Genomic DNA, 22,977 nt, shown 5'->3' with positions numbered 1-22,977 from the left:
GTCAGAGTGATCGAGTGTGTTGGGTAACGTGGTGCACCCCTGCAGGGAAGATATATATTTGAATACCGTGTCCACGGTAATGGATGTTCAGACTTGTATCCTGATCTTATATAACTAGAAATGGATACTTGAGATATGTGATGGATATGTGGCTCCGGGATTGCTTTCTCGCAAGGAGTCGAGGAAGGATCTCTGGGCGTTGATGCTACAACATGCTTGTTAAATATTAAAATGCTACTCTTTACTCTTCTACATGCTGTAAGATGCTTGGAGCTGCTTGAAGATGCTAGTCTTCGATAGGCTAGGCTTTCCCCCTCTATTCTGGCATTCTACAGTTCAGTCCACAGATAAAACCCTTCCATTTGATACCAATGCATACTTAGTATAGATCTGATGCTTGTGAGTACTTTGGATGAGTACTCACGGTTGCTTTGCTACCCCTTTTTTCCCCTTCTTTCTTCTTTCCGGTTGATGCAACCAGATGGTGGACCTTTGGAGCCAGATGCCACCGCCGATGGATGCTACTACATGGAGACCGCCGATGACCAAGAGTAGTTAGGAGGTCCCAGTCAGGAGGCCTTGCCTCTTCGATCATGTTGCTTTTGTGCTAGCCTTCTTAAGGCATCCTTGTTTAACTTATGTTTGTACTCAGATATTGTTGCTTCCGTTGACTCTTGTGTATCGAGCTATGTATTCGAGCCCTCGAGGCCCCTGGCTTGTAATATAAAGCTTGTATTATTTTGATTTGTGTCTAGAGTTGTGTTGTGATATCTTCCCGTGAGTCCCTGATCTTGATCGTACACATTTGTGTGTATGATTAGTATACGATTGAATCGGGGGCGTCACAGCTGGTGAGGACTTTGACGGGGAGGCTAGGCCCTCGTCAGATCCGTAAGGTAAAAATTCATCACTTAACAAATACCTCATCGATTTTGACGCGGGGAAATCTTCTGGCAAAATTAGAATGAAAAAATAGCGTCGATTGACCGCGCTAGAGATGGGCATAAAATTGAAACCAGACCATGTTTTAGGCCTGTGTTTAAGAAAGTGAGTTCAGAATCAATAGAGGTGTAGGGGATTGATGATGAAAAAAGACGAAATAAGAGAGGAATTGTTTGTAGTAAATCTATCAAAAACTAGAATATGAGAGATAGCACTGGATCCAATAGAGATTCCAGTTGCAAGGTCGATGCTGGCCTGGTTAGAAGAAGTGTTTACATTGCCAAAAAAATCCAAAAAATGAACTCTGGAAATTTTGCGCGTATTCCAGATTTCTGGTCTAATGCAGATGTTTATCTAGATGGAGTGGTAATCAATAGCTCCCAGTGGCTGTGGCTGGGGAGGTGATACATAGAAATGAGATGTTTCTCCCCGGCTGGGGTGCAAAGACATGATATAAAGCTAGAAAAGAGTAGATAAATTAAAAGGAGAAGCCGGTTTTAGCAATACGCTTTCCCAAGCTTTTCAGTCTATAAATAGTGAGCCTCTCCTCTGCTTTGAGAGAGAGTGCGACCCCCTTGAGGATTTAGGGTTTCCCCTTTCCCCGCCGCCACCAGGCGAGTGCAGAGAGGGAGGGATGATGAACAGGGGCCCTGGTGGAAATCGTGGAGGGGGGGGGATTTAACAGAGGGGAGAGATAGCTTCCAGTATAGAAGAAAAGAAGATGAGCTACATAGATTCAAAGAGATTTACCCCAACAATGAGAGAAATGGAGGGAGGTTTGGGTCCAGAGAGGAAGCAGGAAAATCTAATCAGCAAATGGAGGAAGAGAAAAGAGGGACTGCAGATCTGAAGATAGCTATGAGCACCAAGGAAGAAACTGTGAAGAAGAGGGATGACGAGCAGATGACCAGAGATCTCAAAGGTAAAGATAATGTTGCGGTTCTTGCTCCCTCCTTTGATTTGATCCAACAGTAGCAGTGGTTTGGGGCTTTGATGGCTTAGATGGCCCAACAAAAGGTGGAGAGCTCATCTGGGGGGGTGATGTTGTCCCCTCTAGAAGTAATAGACTCAATGACTCTGATGAGACCAAAAGAGATTATGCGGAAGGAAAGGATTTCATGAAAAAAGGTGAAATTTACATGGGAATGGGAAATAAGCAAGGGCAGAAAGGATGGGTTCAAAACAACAGGTTTGGACAGAGAGAGAGCATGGATCAGAACAAAACTGGGGGCAATTTCATAATCATGTGCAACAAGTGTAAAGATACCAGACTTTTGACAAGAAAATTACCTCATTACATCATTTGTGGAAAGAACTCTCACATTACTGAGGAGTGTGCATGGCTGAAACAGATCAAGCGAACCCCAAAATATAGGGTATGCTGCCAGAGGACTAGGGGTGTTGCTGGTGCGGAACTCAAAAGAGGTGGTAAGTAGTGAACAGACAAATCCTATGACCATTGTTAACATATCTTCAGCTGAGATCAACGAAACATAGTTTCTAGAGGGATTTAACTATATGTTCAGTTGGAATTGGCAATGGAGGTGCAAAAAACATGGAGACAAGGCTTATTTGATAAGATTCCCTAGTAAGAGCAGACTTGCAGAACTTCACAAATTTGGAAACTTCAACTTACTGGGGACCAATGCTGTGATCAATGTTGACAGTTGGACTTATGACACTCAAGCTATTGGCAAATTACACACAGTGTGGGTGCAGTTTGGAAAAGTACCTGAATGCTTTAGACACTTTTTGGGATGTGTGAGGTGGCTGCCATTGTGGGTCATGTTTTGGAGATTGACATGACCACTATTCTGAAAGAAAAAATTAGGGCTAAGGTGGGAGTCAGAGACTATGAAAAAAGCACCCATCACACGGAGGTTACTTACAAGGATTTGATGATCTACAGAGTCAATATGGAGCTAGAAGAGGTGATTGAACATGGCTATTATGAGGAAAAAAAGAAAGTTTTGAACTAAGGATGGCAATTTTACCCATGGGTACGGGCACCCGCGGGTACCGTACCCGCATGGGTAGGGTATGGGCACACTTTTATACCCATGGATAGTACCCATACCCTACCCGTTAAGTCATAGCTAGGGTACGAGTATAGCCTTGTACCCGCGGGTATATACCCATACCCTGCCTGCTTGTAAAAATAATGTTAAGTTGTTGTCAATTAATCATTAATTTGTCATGTGACTCGTATACTCCTATTGACTTATGAGTATGTTGTGATTTCTAAATTTTGATAGTAGTTTTGTACCCATCTACTTGTTATTGAGCTAAGATATTTGATTTTTTGTCAAATGTGCTATGAATGAGTGTAAAATTGTGAACAACTTGTGTACTATTTGATCTATCCGTTGGGTACCCAATGGGATGGGCACCCGTCGGGTATGGGTATGGGTAAAGTTTTATACCCGTGGGTACGGGTATGGGTAGAAGTTTGTACCCACTGACTATACGGGTATGGGTATGGTATTTCTCTACCCTGCCCATACCCTACCCATTGCCATCCTTAGCCCCGCCGCGCCGCTGGTCTCACCCGAGGCCAGCGCCCGGGTTGGCCCTGTCGGGCGCCCCCGCGCCCGAAACCATTAGCGCCCGATAGGCCCCTGGGGCCTATGACAGATGGGCCCCATGCCCATAACGTTTAAAAAAAGGGAATTAAAAATAAAAATAATAAATAAAAAAATGATTTAATAAAATTAATTATTAATTAATTAATTATCTAATGAATTAATTAAGTTAATTAATCCGGTTTAATTAATTTAATTAACTAGTTAGGTTAATTAAATAGTAATTAAATTAACTAATTTGTAATTAACCTAAACAGAGAATGACAGGTGGGTCCCACCGGACCCACATGTCAGGTTGACCAAGTCAACTCTGTTGACTGCTGACGTCAGCATGACATCATGCTGACGTCATAAATCCATTTTTCGAATTAATTAAATAATTAATTAAATTCCAGAAGTTAATAAAATATTTAGAAAATCATATCTTTTAATACGTAACTCGGATTAAATTATTTTCAACATGAAAGTTGCTCAGAACAACGAGACGATTCCGGACACACAACCCGTTCGTCCGCCACACCCCCCCTAACCTATCAAACTCGCAACTTTCCCCCTCCGGCTCCTTTGCCCGAAAACGCGAAACACCGGGAATACTTTCCCGGATGTTTCCCCCCGCTTCACCGGTACCACCTCATACCACGTTAGGGCACACCTAGCACCGCTCATTGTCACGTCACGCATCGTCGTGTTTATGTTTGCATTGTATTCATTGTTTCTTCCCCCCTCTTATCTCCGGTAGACTACGAGACCGACGTTGCTGCTGCCCAGTTCGACTACGGAGTTGACGACCCCTCTCTCTTGCCAGAGCAACCAGGCAAGCCCCCCCTTGATCACCAGATATCGCCTATTCTACTCTATACTGCTTGCATTAGAGTAGTGTAGCATGTTACTGCTTTCAGTTAATCCTATACTGCTGCATAGCCTGTCCTTGCTTCTACTGTTATTACCTTTACCTGCTATCCTACTGCTTAGTATAGGATGCTAGTGTTCCATCAGTGACCCTACACTCTTGTCCATCTGCCATGCTATACTACTGGGCTGTGATCACTTCGGGAGGTGATCACGGGCATATACTATATACTTTACCCTATTACATTACCTGTGATACTGTTCGGAGATGGGGGCTAAAAGGACAGGTGGCTCCATCCCGGTAGAGGTGGGCCTGGGTTCCCGACGGCCCCCATCTGTTACTTTGTGGCGGAGCGACAGGGCAGGTTGAGACCGCCTAGGAGAGAGGTGGGCCTGGCCCTGTTCGGCGTTCGCGGATACTTAACACGCTTAACGAGATCTTGGTATTTGATCTGAGTTGGCTACGAGCTTATACGCACTAATCATCTACGTGGGAGTAGTTATGGGTATCCCGGCGTCGTGGTATCAGCCGAAGCACTTCGTGACGTCAGCGACTGAGTGGCGCGCGCCAGATTGGACTGGAACGCCACTAGGCTAGGTCTGCTTCCGGCCGCGTACGCAATGTGCAGGTGTGCTCAGGGCGATGGGCCCAGACCCCTGCGCGCTTAGGTTTAGACCGGCGTGCTGGCCTCTCCGTTGAGCCTAGGTGGGGCTGCGACGTGTTGATCTTCCACGGCCGGGCATGACCCAGGAAAGTGTGTCCGGCCAAATGGGATCAAGCGTGCTGGGTAAGTTGGTGCACCCCTGCAGGGAAGTTAATCTATTCGAATAGCCGTGATCTTCGGTAACAGGACGACTTGGAGTTGTACCTTGACCTTATGACAACTAGAATCGGATACTTAATAAAACACACCCTTCCAAGTTCCACAGACAACCCGGTGATCGCTTTTCCACAGGGCGATGAGGAGAGGATCGCCGGGTAGGATTATGCTATGCGATGCTACTAGAGATGCTACTTGGAGATGTTACTTGGAGATGCTACTTGGAAGACTTCAATCTACTCTCTTCTACTTGCTGCAAGTCGAAGGCTGCCAGAAGCGTAGTCCTCGATAGGACTAGCTATCCCCCTCTTATTTTGGCATTCTGCAGTTCAGTCCACCGATATGGCCTCCTTACACATATACCCATGCATATGTAGTGTAGTTCCTTGCTTGCGAGTACTTTGGATGAGTACTCACGGTTGCTTTCTCCCCCCTTTTTCCCTCTTTCCTTTCTTTCTGGTTGTCGCAACCAGATGCTGGAGTCCAGGAGCCAGACGCCACCCTCGACGACGACTCCTACTACACCAGAGGGGCCTACTACTACGTGCTACCCGCTGCCGACGACCAGGAGTAGTTAGGAGGATCCCAGGCAGGAGGCCTGCGCCTCTTTCGATCTGTATCCCAGTTTGTGCTAGCCTTCTTAAGGCAGACTTGTTTAACTTATGTCTGTACTCAGATATTGTTGCTTCCGCTGACTCGTCTATGATCGAGCACTTGTATTCAAGCCCTCGAGGCCCCTGGCTTGTATTATGATGCTTGTATGACTTATTTATGTTTTAGAGTTGTGTTGTGATATCTTCCCGTGAGTCCCTGATCTTGATCGTACAGAATTGCGTGCATGATTAGTGTACGATTGAATCGGGGGCGTCACAAGTTGGTATCAGAGCCGACTGCCTGTAGGAATCCCCCTTCCACACTCCTTGGCCGAAGTCGAGTCTAGGCATTACAAAACTTTTACTAACTTGGCTGTGTGCCTTACGGGCCCACGTCGCCATTGGGTGGTACTAGGATCTTTTACTCCTCGACCTTTACTCTGGGACTCTGAGCTCTCTTCTATTTGGGTTAAATGATTTTGCTAAAAACAAAACTAACTTTAGGTTCTCGCAAGTACTTTCTCTCGGAGAGCCACTTGTTACCGATGACCGCCTGCTGCACCAGAAGATTCCGAAGATACTCTACGATGTGCTCTCGAGACTATGTGCCATCGCTTTTGCAATTCACTTCCATCGATAAATCCCTCTGGATAACTACTTACACCTATCGTTCATATTGTCATCCCCAGTTGCTCTTGTTATTACAAGATGTCCTAAAATACTCTTCGATATTCCGAGAATTCTTTACGCTTACTGCCCTGCAGTTCCTTGCTGCATGAATACCCCTACGGATAATTACTCGCGCTTGCCAAGTATCCGCTCATCCCCAGTTGTTCTTGTGTTTCACAAAAGTCTTCAAAATAATATTTGATCTTCCGAAAATCCTCTGGAGCCTTTGGCTCTTGAAATTCTTGCTTGCTTGCATTATGGTTAATCCCATAAGTCTCGTAGTCTTAATGACATGCCTTGTCATTATCATTTTGAGTCTGTTGACTCAATATGTTTGCGAATACACGCAATCATCATTGATCCTTATAAATTACTTTTCCGGCTAACCTGCCATTCTTTTAACTGGAATTGGCTCTCGACCAATCCAATTGTCTTTGATTGTACCCCAAGGCTATTCAACTTATCCACCCCTAATCAGAGCATTGCTTCTGATCCCTTGATTTGGAAATCATAATTCCTTTGCATTTGACAATTGAGTTAGTCAGTTGTTTCTATAATCTGCTTCCTCTAGTTGAGTACCGATGCTCACACCAGATCCCTTATGGACCACCAGATCCTTTGTTGGATTTATCTGACAACGCCCTTCATATTCAATAACCTTGTGAGCCTTTCCTCGGATACATAATGCCTTTGGTAAATTGTATCCTCTGCTTTTCTCAACCAAGCTCTGCCATCGAGTTTGAGTTAAATACTCCTAAAGATTGTGGTATATGTTTCTAAGAAGCCCCTGTGGGATGAACATATGCCTTCTCTAAACCGTGTGAACCCGAAGGTTTTCACGATTCATACTCTTCTGGTGCTTCGCCAGATAAAATTTCAGCACTGCAACTTCATCGAACGCGAGAAGTGAATGAAAGGTTATGCATTGAGGAAGTGGGAGGCGACCTTGAACTTTGTGTTCATGCCCATGGATGCGATGTATATCCTATCATGGAAGCTTCTTGTAATAATAACTATTTCCTTGATAACTAACATATGGTATCTGTGAATTGATCCCTTGCAACTGTGGTTCCAACCATGATTATTCTTCTTTGATTCCATTTCTCGGACGAGTTAAAACAATTGTCTCCTATGGATCAATACGCCAGTCCAACCTTTACTTTGATCTTGTGTCGAGTATTACCCCCCTGATATCTCGAGATTATCATGGAACTGCATAACATCTTATGAGTTCTTCATCAAGTGCTACCTTCCCACTGATTCCAATTTTTCACGGGCTCTGAGTTATTAAACACTCAAAGACACCGATAACTGAACCAAGTTCGCTCTACGGTTCAACAACTCTTCAGTAAGCTTCTATAAGTACGAGTTTGTACCCGATCACGCCATTCCTAGCCTGTTTGGCTATATCTTTGTCGTGATGATTTTAACTGTGCTACCCGGTCCTTCTTCTCAGAGCACAATTTTCGACGATGAACTAACCTTACGTCGATCCTCATCGTCATATCATTTCGCCTTGAACAACAAGCTTGGTTTCGAGTTTGTGTCGTACCCTTGGTTCCAATAACCTTTTACTTCATCATTACTTTGACTTGATGTCGTCGCCGATCGATTACATCTTCATGAACTCTCGCGACAAAGGTGTCGTGATCATCAACATTCTGAGCTCATCCAGGATATCAATTGAATTCATGATGAGAAATACCATCCTTGCCCTCTATGAATTGTATTATCATCGACCACTTTATTGCCTTCCCACCAACACAAGCTTGTTCATGTTTGGTGTTATACCTTGAGTTCCTTGCTATCCAGCAATTGTTCTTCGTTACCTTCGACTATTAACATCCTTTATGTCAAGAATGTTCTGAGATTTGTTCCACCTCTTGAGAATTCTTGACATAGAAATACTTCTCACCATCACCATTCTTTCTTGGTCCCCATGTTAATTCCAACAAGTGAACGGTGTTGTTTAGATTCTTTCCTTCTAGCAACCCTATTTCTTTGAAGTGAATGGGCGATAGTTCATTCTAAGTCCTTCGCTAATTGAATCACCATTCTAACGTTGGCCGTGCAACCCAACCCATATTTTGGGTGCACCGTTCAACCAATGTTTAATTATGTATGTTTTCCTCGAGCATATCCCATTATATCATTTGATCTGACAAATGTTATCTCCTTATCCACATAATTGTGGAGATCCATCTTTTGGATACCTCGATGAGTTATCGCTGAGTCCATCAGTCACCTCCTCATCCCCTCCTTGGTTTAATGATGAACTATTGTTTCAGGAACCCGCTCCCATAGTTCATTTCTCGAGAATCTTACAATGTCATTTCATCGATATGTGCCGCAGCTTTTCTTCTCGGACATCCTGAGTCTGAGGTATCGTGACACCAATCGGATCTGAATCTTGGTCGGATATGATGGTTGGGACATTTTCCAAGAGTTATGATGTTGATCCTTTGATGACCCGGTAACATGATGTCATGCCTAGCACCCCCCCCCCCCCGGCTGGAGGACCTATCATTATAGATTCCTTTTCAGCAAGGTTATCCGTTCATCCATGGGAAAATTGTAAGACTTATTCTACAAGTTATTCCTGATGGATCCTTCGTGTTTCCAAAGTTTGATCTTCACCTGAAGACCATGTCAATGCTACCTCGAAGCATGTCAATGGTACTCTGATTTTCAACAGGAACATTTGAAGCACGATGCTAAATTTTGTTTATCATTTATCCTAACACCGTTGTATGGGTAATATCATGAGATTCCTCCCCCCCCCCCTTACCTAAATGGTTGTCTACTTTATATCCTGTCATGGATATCTTGCTCTGCTTGTCCTTGGGAAGGATATACCCCTGAATTATGTGTTTTAACACATTTTCCTTTCCATTGTTCTGTTTAATCTGATATTCATATTTTCCTTTCCATTGTTGTGTTTGACATTCTTGTGATCTATATAATCTAAGCAGTAAAGATTCACTTCTTATGTAAACACCTCGATGTATAATTGGTCAGTAAGACCCTGTTACGATTGTTGATGATATTCCGGTAACCACCGATGGACGAGAACTTTGCCTATTGGCCCGCCTCGTTCAACGAGCAGGAAAACGGTTCTCTTTGTCCCTCGCCCTTGGTATCGATGTTGTTGCCGACATATCTGACAGGCTACCCTTTGACACGCCTTACTATCATGACCGTGCAAAATGTCGGCCCCCTTCCTACTTTCAACCACATGGTGGGCCCATAACCCACAGTTCCACAGGATCGAAACCTGACTCTCCTATACACCCTGTTGTCGAAGTTATTCCTCGCGCTTGGCTTCGTATTTAACTCACGGGCCACCTTCCTAATGCTCTATTCTGGTATCAGACGCAATACTTACTCTCGCTGCTCTGAAACCCTTTCTCACTCTGGTTCAGACTTCGAGCAACTATCTATCCACTTGGAACCTCTTATTGTACCCTCGTACCTTACTCTTGATGTATTCGATATGTTCAACTCGAGAGATAATCTTATGCTCATTCATGGGTTAACCCCCAGATTGTTTCCCTCATAAGCATTCTGTCGTAGCCGAGCTGCCCCTTACCTATTCGTAAGTACGTTGGAGTTCCCGAGAAAAGAACGACATCACCATGATGACCTGAAGCAGAGAAGTGAAGACAACAATGTAATGGATCGACCTCCTCGAGAAGTGCAACCAAGACCGAGAAGACTCGTTAGAATTTCGCAACCAAATCCCTTTTCCCTTACCTCCCCTCTTAAATATCGGGACGAGATTTCTTGTAGTGGAGGAGAATTGTGACGCCCAGATATTTAAGCTACAGTAATTCTTTGCTAATGATGCCACGTCACTTCGATTACTGTCGCTAATCTCGCGTTAGTTCAAAACGATTTGAATTCAAATTTGGATTTTTGGCAAACAAACAAAGTTTTCAAACTTCAAAACAAAAATGTTCGGACCGTGTCAAATATTGCATAGATAATTATCGTGAAATAAACACATTTTTCATAAAATGCCTAAATACTTTTAAATGAATTAAAACAGAAAAGAAAGTAAGTAAAAAGAAAGAAAATGCAAGGGGTAAAACAAACATAAAAAAAGAAGAAAGAGGTTCTCTTTCTTCTTTTTTTTATGTTTGTAACCTCTTTCTTCTTTTTTTTATGTTTGTTTTACCCCTTGCATTTTCTTTCTTTTTACTTACTTTCTTTTCTGTTTTAATTCATTTAAAAGTATTTAGGCATTTTATGAAAAATGTGTTTATTTCACGATAATTATCTATGCAATATTTGACACGGTCCGAACATTTTTGTTTTGAAGTTTGAAAACTTTGTTTGTTTGCCAAAAATCCAAATTTGAATTTGAATCGTTTTGAACTAACGCGAGATTAGCGACAGTAATCGAAGTGACGTGGCATCATTAGCAAAGAATTACTGTAGCTTAAATATCCAGGCGTCACATAAGCCTTGCAAGCATTGTAACTAATGAGTTAGTTATGAGATGATGTATTACAGAACGAGTAAAGAGACTTGCCGGTAACAAGATTGAACTAGGTATTGGATACCGACGATCGAATCTTGGGCAAGTAACATACCGATGACAAAGGGAACAACGTATGTTGTTATGCGGTTTGACCGATAAAGATCTTCGTAGAATATGTGGGAACCAATATGAACATCTAGGTTACGCTATTGGTTATTGACCGAGAATAGTTCTAGGTCATGTCTACATAGTTCTCGAACCCGTAGGGTCCGCACGCTTAACGTTACGATGACAGTTTTATTATGAGTTTATAAGTTTTGATGTACCGAAGGTTGTTCGGAGTCCCGGATGTGATCACGGACATGACGAGGAGTCTCGAAATGGTTGAGACATAAAGATTGATATATTGGATGACTATATTCGGACACCGGAAGTGTTCCGGGTGTTTTCGGAGAAAAACCGGAGTACCGGAGGGTTACGGGAACCCCCCCCCCCTGGGAAGTAATGGGCCTTGATGGGCCCTAGTGGAGAGAGAGAGGGGCCGGCCAGGGAAAGAGGCGCGCCCCCTCCCCTTGAGTCCGAATAGGACAAGGAAGGGGGGGCGGCGCCCCCCTTGCCTTTCCCCTCTCCCACTCCTTCCTTCCCCCTCCTTCTTGGAATAGGAAAGGGAGGGGGCAAACCTACTTGGAGTAGGTTTCCCCCTCCTAGGGCGCGCCTCCCCTTAGGCCGGCCCCCTCCTCCTCTCCCCCTTTATATACGGGGGAGGGGGCACCCCATAGACACACAAGTTGATCTACGGATCGTTCCTTAGCCGTGTGCGATGCCCCCCTCCACCATATTCCACCTCGGTCATATCGTCGCAGAGTTTAGGCGAAGCCCTGCGCTGGTAGAACATCATCATCGTCACCACGCCGTCGTGCTGACGGAACTCATCCCCGACGCTTAGCTGGATTGGAGCCCGGGGAACGTCATCGAGCTAAACGTGTGCTGAACATGGAGGTGTCGTACGTTCGGTGCTTGGATTGGTCGATTTGTGAAGACGTACGACTACATCAACCGCGTTGTCATAATGCTTCCGCTTAACGGTCTACGAGGGTACATAGACAACACTCTCCCCTCTCGTTGCTATGCCATCACCATGATCTTGCGTGTGCGTAGGAAATTTTTGAAATTACTACGTTCCCCAACAGGATGTGCACTAGATATGGTTACCCAAAACCTAGACCTGATTTCTAATATTCGGCAGGCTAGAAGAGATATATATATATATACAAAGTTTAATTAATAAAAATAGGGAGGAGAAAAAAGATGACTCTCCAAGTCTCATTGACATTGGGGACATTGAGTTAGAAGAATTGTGTTCAGAAGGAGATAACTCTGATGATGATATAGAAGTAAAACACTATGACAAATTAAAAAAATTCTCTAGTAACAGAAAAATGAGAGGTGGAGTAACAACCTTTAGTGCTGGGAAAAAATCCATCTTGAGTGGGGGAGCTAAAGTGAGAAAAAACAAAAAGAACGAAAAATGAGAGGCCTTTTTTGGAATGTTAGATGAATTGGGAAAGATACTAAAAGAAACTTTATTAGAGATACCATTTTGGAGAAACAACTGGATTTTGTTGGACTCCAGGAAACTATTAAAGGTGATTTTACAAAAAATGAGTTACATAACCTTTCTCGAGGAAGAAATTTCCTTTGGGAATGGATTGCCCCTAGAGGCAAATCTGGAGGAATTTTAGTAGGAATCAATAGTGATTGTTTTGAAGTGTTACAGGTAGAAAAAGGGGTTTATTTTGTCAAAATTCATTTGTTTGACAAGATAGCTAAATTTAGCTAGAATTTAGTTACAGTCTATAGTGATGCTCAAACAGATGGGAAAGCAGCCTTCCTGGCTGAACTCTCTAGATTTTATCAGGATAATCCATAACCCTGTGTGATTGGAAGTGATTTTAATCTAATTAGGAATGGTTCAAAAAAACCTGGAGGAGTGGACCATTTTAGCTTTGTCTTTAATGCAATTATAGAACATGCTGTCTCATAGATCTTCCTTTGAATGGGAGGAGATACAGCTGGCCAAACAATCTACCTGAGCCCACACATGAGAAGCTTGATAGGATTTTGATCTGCCCAGATTGGGAAGATAAATATCCCCTTGCCATGGTTAATGACATGGAAAGGGAAATGTCTGATCACACCCCTCTGTTGTTAGACACTAGAGATCATAAAAAGAGTCAACCCATTTTCAGATTTGAAAATGCCTGGATGCTCATGGAAGTTTTTAGGGAATTTGTAGAAATAAATTGGAATATTAAATGTAGAGGCTCTAGCTTAGACATTTGGTGGAGCAGATTAAGAAATATTAGATAGAAAATCAAAGGATGGATTATCAATGCCAATGTTGTTTATAAGAAAAAAAAAGAATTACTTGGATTATTGGATGAGATGGATAAGAATGCTGAGACTAACGGTCTTAGTGCCCAAGATAGAGAGATTCAGAAAGCTTTGAGAAAAGAACTAGAAGACATTCTTAAAATGGAGAAAATAAAATGGTTGCAGAGATATAAAGATACAGAGATTAAGGAGGGGAGATACTAATACTAGATACTACCATACCAAGGTTAATGGAAGGAGAAGAAAAAATAGGATCACTACTCTAGAGCATGAAGGTGAACCCATAGAGGGGGATGCCAAACTCATGGAACATGTAACTAATTACTACAAAAAGCTATTTGGTCAAGCTGATAATTCCAACGTAAATTTGGACATTAAAAACCCTGAGGAAATTTCCCCACAGGAAAAAACTGAACTGATTAAATCTTTTCGCATGGAAGAAATTAGAGAAGTGGTCTTCAACATGGAGAAAAACAAAAGCCCAGGTCCTGATGGATTTGTTACGGACTTTTACCAACATTTTTGGGAGATGCTTAAGACAGATCTAAAAGCTATCTTAGATGATTTTCATAGTAGCAAAATTGATTTGGCTAGGATGAACTATGGGACTATCACCCTAGTTTCAAAGGTCAAAGATGCTAGGCAAATTCAAAAATTTAGACCAATATGTCTTTTGAATGTCAATTTCAAGATTATCACTAAGGTGTTGATGAACAGACTAAGTAAGGTAGTCAACCCAATTATTTCTCCAATTCAAACCGCCTTTGTGAAAGGTAGATACATTATGGAGGGTGTTGTGATCCTACATGAGGCTCTAAATTCTATTCACACCAAAAAACAAAGTGCTATGCTGCTCAAAGTTAATTTTGAAAAAGCATATGATAAAATTAAATGGCCTTTTGTCCATAAGATGCTTAAACTTAAAAAATTCCCAGATAATGGTGTGACTGGGTGATGCACACTATAAGGGGGGGGGGGGGGGGTCATGTAGGAGTCAAGGTGAATGAGGACATATGCCCTTACTTCAAAACCTTCAAGGGGCTTAGACAGGGTGATTCATTGTCTCCCCTACTCTTTGACCTAGCAGTTGATGCTCTTGCCATTATATTAGATAAAGCTAGAATGAAGGGTTTGTGAAAGGGGTCCTTACTGATTATCATGAAAATGGGGTTAACATGCTGCAATATGCTGATGACACCATTTTCCTGATTCAAGATGATGAAAATTCTGCTAGAAATCTTAAATTTATTTAACTGCTTTTGAGCAGATGTCTTGCCTGACAATAAATTTTCATAAAAGTGAAATATTCTTGTTTGGGGAGGCTAGAGGGAAAAAAATTGTATCAGTAAATTTCCACTTGCAACCTGGGGGAAAACCCCCTGAAATATCTTGGCTTACCTGTGTCCAATAAAAGAACCAGAGACAGTATGTGGAAAAATGTAGCTGAGAAAATTGAGAAAAAATGTGCCTGTTGGCAGGGTAGATTGATGAATATAGCAGGTAGAGTTACTTTGTTACAGTCATGTTTATCCAATATTCCTATATACATGATATCCTTTTATCTTCTACCGGCTGGGGTTAGGAAAAAGTGAACTTTTACAGAGCCAGGATGGTATGGCAATCGGAAGAAGATAAGAGAAAATACCATTTGGTGAACTAGAAAACCTGTTGTCTTCCAAAACAGCAAGGGGGTCTGGGGATCACAAACACTGAAAATGTTTAACATTGCTTTATTAGCTAAATGGCTGTGAAAATTAGAGAATGATGAGGGATTCTGGCAGGGGATTATTAAGAAGAGATATGTTGGGGACAAATGTCTATCTGGGATTGAACCTAAAAACGGGGACTTCCAGTTTTGGTCTAACATCTTGAAAGTTAAAAAATACTTCTACCCACGTGTTAAGAAAAAATTGGGAGATGGGAAAATACCAGGTTTTGGGAAGATTGGTGGGTGGGTGATAAACCACTTAAAGATGCTTACCCCTTTCTGTTCTTCATTAGTAATGATCATGAGATTTCAGTTAGGGATGTTGTTGATAAAGGCTGGAGTGGTTTCACTTTCAAGAGATCTCTCTTTGGAGACACTGAACAACTTTGGAATAGCATAAGAGTGAGATGTGAGGAAGTACTGATGTATGGTGGGAGTGATAAACCTTTGTGGATGCTGACTAATGACAGAAAATTTTCCATCAAATCTTTGTATAGCCATCTGATTAAGACTGATGTGGGGTTTTCCAGAAATTTTTTGTGGAAAACTAAAGTGCCTCCTAAAATTAAATTCTTTCTATGGCTTCTGGCTAGGAAAAATGTGCTTACTAGAGACAACCTATTAGGAGAGGCTGGAAAGGAGATAAGCATTGTGTATTGTGTGGTAAGGATGAAACAATTGATCATTTGTTTTTTCTTGCTCTGTAGCCAGAATCATCTGGGCATTAGTGAGATGTGCCTTTGATCTAAAACACACCCCTAGAGACCTTAATGACTGCCTTGGGAATTGGCTAAAATATTTTCAGAAAGATACCAAGAAGCTTATCTTGGTTGGCACCTCAGCGCTTTTATGGGTGATCTGGAGATGTAGGAATGATATTGTATTTGATAGAAAGAAGATTTCTGACCCAATGGGGATTGTAAAACTGATGTGCGGATGGATTTCTGATTGGGTTATTTTGCAGAAAAGGAACCCAGAGGAAAGAATGTTGATGCTGGAAGCAAAACTCATCAAGCAGGTAGCAAGTGATGTGTACAAGGTGACGCAAGGGTGGCATTTTGAAGTTCTTCGAATTAAGTAGTGACAAAAAAAGAAGATCTTCTCTTTTGGTGTTTCGGCTAAGGAAGTGGAAGCCTGAGCAGGCGGCTCAGCATTTTCGTTTCTGTAGTGGTTGGAGTCTCTGCTGTTTAAAACAGTGGCCTCCCTGGTTTTTATTTTTTTTTCTGTTGTCCTTGCTTTACTTTTGATCTTTCGCTGGGCTGTAATAGGATTAGTATATTATCGGTGGTAAACCTGTCGGATGCTTGATGGTTTCTTTAATGGAAGTCGGAGGGGAAACCCTCTTTTGCTCAAAAAAAAAACTACAAGCTAGTAGCTGCCAAACTCTAGAGATGGTATTTTTTTTCGGGATTGAGACGAGTATTTGTACATACAATAAGTGTACTACTCCCTAGGTTTTCTAAATATTTGTCTTTTTAGATATTTTAAATGAACTATCACATACGAATGATATATAGACATACTTTAGAACATAGATTCACTAATTTTGTTTTGTATGTAGTCACTTGTTGAAATCTCTAAAATGACAAATATTTAGGAACGGAGAGAGTATATCCCATGGCATGATCGGTAACTATAATTGGCGGTCGCGATATGTGCACATCAGTAAATTAATCTCATCTCAGAAGTCACTCTCCTGACATCACCAGTACGTATGCTATATCCGAATCAAAATTAATCAACACATATAAAACCGTCACGATCCTTTGGCGCCATTTCCTCACGCATATAGTACCGTCACGTTCTTTCCGTTTCTCAACCCCATTTATTCCATGGGAGAACCCGCAGCCTTGCGCGCGTCTCTGTCGTCCAGATCGACACGTCGCAATGATCTACACGGTAACGAGTTAACATGTCTTAGCAGCTGAATTAACAGCATCATTGTGTTACCGTGCGTACGTCACATTACCTTTCTCGAATACTATAACGTGGAGTTCGATCATCACTAGTTTACATATGCTCCGAATTGCCCAAATGATATTTATTTAATTAAATTAGTACTCCCTCCGTTCCAAAATTCTTGTCTTACATTTATCTAGATACGGATGTATCTAATACTAAAACGTGACTTGATACATTTGTATTTGGACAAATCTAAGACAAGAATTTTGGAACGGAGGGAGTATATCTTATACTTCCTCCGTCCGAAAATACTTGTTATCAAAATGAATAAAAGGGGATGTATCTAGATGTATTTTAGTTCTAGATACATTCTTTTTTATTCATTTTGATGACAAATATTTTCGGACGGAGGGAATATTAGTTTATGGTGTGACCCGCAAAAAGAAAGTTTACAGTGCGAGTACAAGTGTATTAGATCGGCTTGAGCCTTCCTCCGAAAAAAGATCCGGCCCAAGCCGGTTTTGGCTGTTAGCTATGGTTGCGATTTGCGGGTCAAGTCAAACCGATTAGATTTCCTTGGTTGTGGCCTCATGATTTCCCACTGGCCGCTCTTTTCTCTCTCGAAGCCCTTCCGGTTTGACCTTACAATCCCTATCGCACGCACAGTTTATAAATACTGTCACATTATTGCGTTATGCCATGGTGCCAACAAAATATGACTCTCGGTACTCGGTGGTCAATACTCTTATGCATTTAGTAGATTTGGGAATATAAGTCTTTCTACAGATTTCAATACAAACTACAGATGTATATAGACATATTTTAGAGTGTAGGTTCACTCATTTTGCTTTGTATGTAGTCTATTATTGAAATCTCTAAAAAAACTTATATTTAGGAACAAAGTGAGTACATGTATTTAAAATTGGGTGTACATTAACTCAAGAGCCGCACAAAAAACAAATGTGTTGCTTTTTTATATTGAACTGTACATACACTGTTTGCTGTTCAATTAAAAGATTTTTCTCTTTTTGTGTAGCTTGCTTGTTAATGTATTTCATCATGAAAATTTACACAGTGCAATATAGAGATTTTTTGTCAAAAAAAACTACCTGCCTAATAAAAATGGCAAAAAAGACAACCTTCAGATGAAATTGACAAAAAAGACCACCCAACCAAGACGACAGACGTGCCAGCCGACGCGTAGCACCTGCCGCCACATGCCCAGGCGGCAGCAGCCGCGTAACAGGCATCCAACGCCCAACACGGAACGGGGGATTGCATATGCTGCTTGCCGCCTAGTGGCATGCGGCAACACTGTTTGCATGCACAGTTTGCATGCTGCTACATTTCGTTTAGTCTACCTTTTGTTTAGTCTGTATTTTGTTTTATCTGCGTTTCGTTTCGTCTAACGAATAATGCTGATTCATATACCCTGCTGTTGATTCCTTGACATGCATCACACTGTTTTTGTAAATAATAATTGTTTATTTACAAATAATAATACGAGCCTCCATCATGGATCTCATCATCGGCCTCCTCGCACCGGACGATTCGCCGGCGGACCTTCACCGTCGCGGGTCTCATCATCGGCCGCCTCGCGGCGGCCTCATCTCCCGGCGGACCTGCTCCGCCGCAGGCCTCATCGCCTCGCGGACCTTCGCCACCGCAGGCCTCATCGCCGGCCTCCTCGCACCGACATCATCGCCCGACGGACCTGATCCGTCGCGGGCCTCGTCATCGGCGATCATCCTCGCGTCGGCCTCATCGCCTGGCGGACCTTCGCCGCCGCATGCCTCATCATCGGCCTCCTCGCGCCGACATCATCGCCTGGCGGACCTGCTCCGCCGCAGGCCTTATCGTCGGCCTCCTCGCGCCGACCTCAACGCCCGTCTGCCTCCTCGCGTATCTTCGCCGCCGCATGCCTCATCGTTGGCCTCCTCCCGCCGACATCATCGCCCGGGCGTTGAGGCCAGCGCGAGGAGGCTGATGATGAGGCCACAACGGAGCTGGTCCGTCGGGCGATGATGTTGGCGCGAGGAGGCCGACGATGAGGCCTGCGGTGACGAAGGTCCGTCGAGCGGAGATGAGGCCGCCGCGAGGAGGTCGATGATGAGACCCGCGACGGTGAAGGTCCACCGGTGAATCGCCCGGTGCGAGGAGGCCGACGATGAGGCCGGTGATGGAGGCTCGTATTATTATTTGTAAATAAACAATTATTATTTAAAAAACTGTGTGCTGCATGTTAAGGAATCAACAATAGGATATACGAATTTGTGGCATTATTCGTCAGACAAAACGAAACACAGATAAAACAAAACGCAGACGAAACAAAACGTAGACTAAACGAAACGTAGCAGCATGCAATACATGCAAACAGTATTGCCGCCCCGCCGCTAGGCGGCAAGCAGCACATACAATCCCCTGTTCCCTCTTGGGCGCTGGCTGCCTGTTACGCAGCTGCTGCCGCCTCGGCATGTGGCGGCAGGTGCTGCCGCCTGCCTGCATGGCGGCAGGTGCCACGCGTCGGCTGGCGCATCTGCCGCTATGGTTGGGATGGTCTTTTTTGTCAATTTTATTTGAAGGTAGTCTTTTTGTCATTTTTGTTGGGCATGTAGTCTTTTTTGACAAAAAATCCAATATAGATACGTGAGCTAATGCCAAACTTTCTTCATGTTTATTTTGAAACTTTGAGATACAAAAAATTTTTAACTGAAAGAAAAGGAGCTCACTCGCGCCCGAGCAGTATACGCCCGTACATGCCAGACGTTCCCTCTCTTTCCGGCTCAAGTAGATACTAAAGAGAAATAGAAGATTGATTGCACGATATAAACGCCATTTTCTGTTAAGAAAAAGGGTTCCGAGCCCTGCTTTCATAAAGCAAGTGTCTCACTAGGAAAACCAAGGTAGTACGCTGGAGTATAAAGGAGCAGAGACCAAAATCTGGCAACAAAACTCGATTGATATCTGCAGTTGACAAACAAATATGCCACGTAGCAGTGTTGCGACTTGCCTGCGGAAGTTATTTGTTCTTGATCATAGTATCATATTAGTATGTCAAAGCATAGATTTATTTGGCACGACGTGGCGTAGTTACAATGCGTCAGCTTAGTGCCCGCTAAAATATACAAATAATAGCTTAGGATCGTCATGTGGCATGCTTCTTTCTGTCTCCCCAGAATTAACACAGATGGTGATCAAGTGGTACGCTGCTAATCCTTGACCAGATTCTACTTCAAGATGTCTATTCAACTGTTATTGAATTAGGTCCGTATGCATACGTGTCGCTGGTGACGTGTCCAAAAATAGCAAGGTGGCATGGATTGCAAGATCTTCTTTTTTCTCAAAGGAGATTGTTAAATCTTAATCAACTGAGACTTAACAAAGTTTTAATCATTATTATATTCATGAGATCTTATACAGAGATCCGTGCAATTTTTTTAACTTTTTCTTTATTTTTATGTTCTGCCATTTGACTGATACTTGATTAAATCTAAATCACTGAGATCTAGCCAAAAATTAAGGCGGTGGCCTTAAAAGGATTACCAATGCGGAGAGACAGCTCCTATCACTCGAGGATGGTATCAAAGCGGTGCCAAGATCTTGTTTGGATTATGATCTAGATTACATATGTACCATACCATCTCACTTAGATTATCCATATATGTTGTTGGTTGTACGTGTTCACGCGGTGGGAGTTAATTATTGACAAGGCAAAGTGTAGACATGCATGATACAAAGAACTTACGTCAGATAGCCATTAGTTAATCTACAAGCGCTCCTTTTTGGCTAGCAACCAGAAACCCTTCCGGCGCCGTCTTCCGGCGGCTTCCCTCCGTCGGCGACCTCTTGGTCGTCGGTGGTGAGGGGGGTCACCGGATCCCGCGTGTGCGGATCGTCTTAGTTTTAGGTTCTAGGGCCCTAGTAGTTTAGGTTTTTGGATCGTCCGGCATCTTGGCTTCAACGGCGGCGACGATGGTGATGAATAAAGAAACTCCATATTCTTCTTCGGCAAGGAAATCATCTCTATGGACGGTGATGGATTTTGGAACCAGTCCGTTCAAGCATGAATGTTGTGGCGGGCGCCGCATCCTTGTGGAGAACATGTGTCCTCGGGCTCCGTCGTTGCGATGGTGTCTGCTCCAACGTCGACGCAGAGATTGGGAGGTAGTCCAGGAGCATATGCCAATTATGGTCTGCATCGACGACATCTGAAATACGGAATGTGTGCTTGTTTCGTGGTTGATGAATGGCAGGTATGGTTTCTTCCTTCGGCATCTTAGTCGTCATGGGGTGTCAGATCTGGAGTTCGATGGCGTGTCTGTGAAGTTGCCCCTGTCTGATCCGTTCAACGGCAATGACTTCACTTTCGGAGAGCCACCTTGGAGGTCCGCAAGCTGCATATCAGTGATGGAGCCGTCGTGCTCGGGTGAGGATGTGATCCATTATTTTTTTTCTTTGATGACTGTTGTGGTGGTACCGGAGGCAGGTGACGGATGTTGGTGTCAAACTTGAAGACGTTCTACTGTCTTTTCATCTTTTCAATTTTGGCATGTGGGTCTTTACACTACTTGTATTTTGATCTTTATGATATAAATAAGACACGCATTCTCATATAAAAAAGTGAAGACATGCATGGATGTAGTTTTTTTTTTGAACCCAACACCGTAGACATGTATGGATGTAGTTTTCTTTTAACCGGGCATGACCCCTTTCTATTACTCACATAACGGAAACATACCAGTTTTTAGTGCAAAAGGAAATTTAGAAAAGGGAAAGCGAGTCCAAAGCATTGCTGGGAAACTCACGGCAATCACTCGCCATCGAGCACCTTACTATGGGGCGAAAACCATGCATGCTCACATATTTTGATGCGTTGTGTTGCAGCCATGCGGGAAAAAAAACAAGAAAACGTCGTGTTGTACTCCGGTCGTAGCAGCAGCAAAGCTAGCGATCGACATTGTCCCGGTCGTTATCCACTCGATCGACCGTTGTCGTCCGCCCGAAACATGCGATCCGAGGAGATGGCCTCGCCTCCAAGGCGCGTGCGGCGTGCCCTTGGCTCGACACGGCGCGCATGCCGCCGGTGGAAGTCTGTATATCCGTCCAACCCATCGGCCGACTGACCGCGGCCGCACGGCACGGCCAGGGTTCGCCGGATCGGTCGACGATCCGGAAGGAAAAACCCCTGCGCGCCCGAGACCCTGACGAAGCCGAAAACCAGAAAAATATCGACGCGCGTGGTTCGCCGGCCCGTCACGTCAGGCGCGGTCGCTGTCGTCGCGGCGCCCCCGGCCGGGCCCCGGCGACGTGTCGCCTCTCCGAGCGGCGCGCGCGATCTGCTGCTGGTTTGATCTGTGGGTTGTGTGGTGGTTGATTACTTTTGGTGCTGGGTTGATCGATCGAGCCGTCGTCGTTTCGCATCGGCGGAATCGCGTATCCATCCATCCAGTGCGCGCCGGGTGGCGGGCCTAGGCGGGCTACATTCGCTTTGCGTGCAGCAACAGTGTGCGCGGTCCGTCCGATCTGATGTGATGGTGGGCTGATGGCCATAGGCCCTGTTTGGATCCCAGGGCTAGAGCTACTTTGAGCTACTTGGGGCTGAACTAACTCTTGAAGTATCCAAACACATGGGCTAGTTTGAGTTAGATAGGAACTAACCCATCAAAAAAACTATCCCTGTGAAGAGGTGCTAATTGGAGCTAGTTGTGGCGGGGCCCTAAAAATATTCTTTTTCTGTCGCATGCAGCCACACCGGATCCTATCCATTCGTCCCCGCTGCATCTCGTTCTCCTCCCCCAGCTGCATCTTGTTCTCCTCCTCCTGCTGGCCCCTGTCGCCCTGCATCGCCGGCCGCGTCTGCCCACCCCCGCCGGCCGCGTCTGCCTGCCCCCGTCTGCCCGCCCCCGTCCGCCTCCATCCCGCCGCACCAGTTTGTCCGCCCATCACCATCCCTTTCGCACGCCCCAGCCGGCCCCGTCCGCCTCCATCTCGCCGCATCAGTCCGCCCGCCCCGTCTGCCTCCATCCCGTTCCCA

The sequence above is a fragment of the Triticum aestivum genome, chromosome 5B (genome assembly GCF_018294505.1).
Source record: "Triticum aestivum cultivar Chinese Spring chromosome 5B, IWGSC CS RefSeq v2.1, whole genome shotgun sequence".
Lineage (NCBI taxonomy): Eukaryota > Viridiplantae > Streptophyta > Magnoliopsida > Poales > Poaceae > Triticum > Triticum aestivum.
Note: the sequence above shows the minus strand (reverse complement) of the source record.